This window comes from Canis lupus, chromosome 2 (genome assembly GCF_003254725.2).
Source record: "Canis lupus dingo isolate Sandy chromosome 2, ASM325472v2, whole genome shotgun sequence".
NCBI lineage: Eukaryota > Metazoa > Chordata > Mammalia > Carnivora > Canidae > Canis > Canis lupus.
Genome location: NC_064244.1, coordinates 29544373 through 29546050, shown reverse-complemented (window position 1 = coordinate 29546050; position 1678 = coordinate 29544373).

Below are 1678 nucleotides of genomic sequence, written 5' to 3'. Positions count from 1 at the left end.
TTAGATTAGTTATGCTTGCAGGAAGTAATCAGCTAAGAATCACTCCACTCATTTTTAAGTAATAAAATTATTACTCCGCTCATTTCTATTGAGACTTTCAACGGAGGCTCTCAGGCTGAGCCCATGGCACAGCCGAAAAAAAGGATACACGTTGCTGACTTAGAAACTGTAGTCGTCAACGTGTAGCCTCAAGTTCATTTCTAAAATAAATGCGTGAGGATTTCAAAAGAAGCTGGACGAGTGTGTATTTGAATGACTGCAGGAAGGGCGGGTGCAGGCCTCCACAGGAACCCGTTCAACATTTTGGGCCAGGAATGTGTGCAGATTCCAAACGAAGACACAATCATTCTTTGTCACATTTAGCCATCAGGCATAATCGCCAGAAAAATGTTTTGAGCAAGTAAATAGATAAAATACATCACTGGTCAAATGGTTTATATGAGCTAGGACTAAATGGGAGGTTCCCCAGTCAGTAAGATAATCATCTGCATGTTGCACAGTTGCTGGATTTTATCTTTTTTATATTTACCATTTTTATTCCTGGCACCATGTTTCTATTATTTTGTCCTGCTGGTGGGATAGTGGAACACACACTGGCCAACACTTTCCTTTAGGAGTGAGCTCTTTACTGGTTGCACATAAGCTGTTAAACTGGACAGGGGACCATTGGACAGAGGTGGCTCCCATGCTGCGGTGGCCGAGGAAAGCAAACCCGTACCTAGGCTTGCACATGCCCCAAGGTTACGCAGTCAAGACACCCAGGTCCCCATCACAGGCCACCAATGAGGCTTTCAGCGACAGCCAATCGATAACCTCCTTGCTCTGCTGCACACTTTCTGCCTGTCTCTCTCTGGCTCCTGCCTACAACATCCTACTTGGCATCCCCCCCCGATTAAAATCAATCTTTGCTCCAAGAAACTTTAAAAAATTGTTTCAGTGTGCCTCCGCTTGTCTTTTAGCAGCCACAAGAAGAGGTTGGGTGAAATGTCCTTTTTCAAATTAAAAAGAAAAGATATTTTAGAATTTGTGATGAAAACAGGAAAACCTAAGAAATCACTCGCATGGAGCCAATCCTAGGGACAAAGGCTTTAGGACATTGAAAGGAAACAGATTCTAACATGTACAGCATGAAATAAAAATGGAACACCATTTAGCTGTTTTTTTCCATGAACCCATAATTGATCTTCAGTGATTGTCATAATGGTCGAAGCTATTGGTTACCAATTGCTCTAAAGTCCGTATGACACCAATTTTGACCTTTTAAGTCAGGAAACATTTCTCTCGCATGCCAGAAGAATCCTAATTTCATTTGAAGTCTTGGAGCAGCATATGCGCTAATGCAGAAACTATCCTTTAATTTCCCATGACAATCTAATTAAAATGAATGACCTACAATTAAATTGAACCATATCTACCTTCCAGTGAGTGACGTGAAACCCTGCTCAGAGCTCTTGAACTTTAATTCAATATCTGGCTATATTTAGGCCCATGGTGCGACTCTCATTCTGCATTCTGCGTACGTGTCTAAGTTTATGACGTTAAACAAAAGAGCGCCTGTTTCTATAGTAATAAGAGGGAAGAATTAATTTCTTAATGCCTTGAAAATTAGTGTTCTGATATTTGTGAACTCTTATCTTTGTCCCAGTAGATGGATAATCGACCGGTTTGATACTTCAGG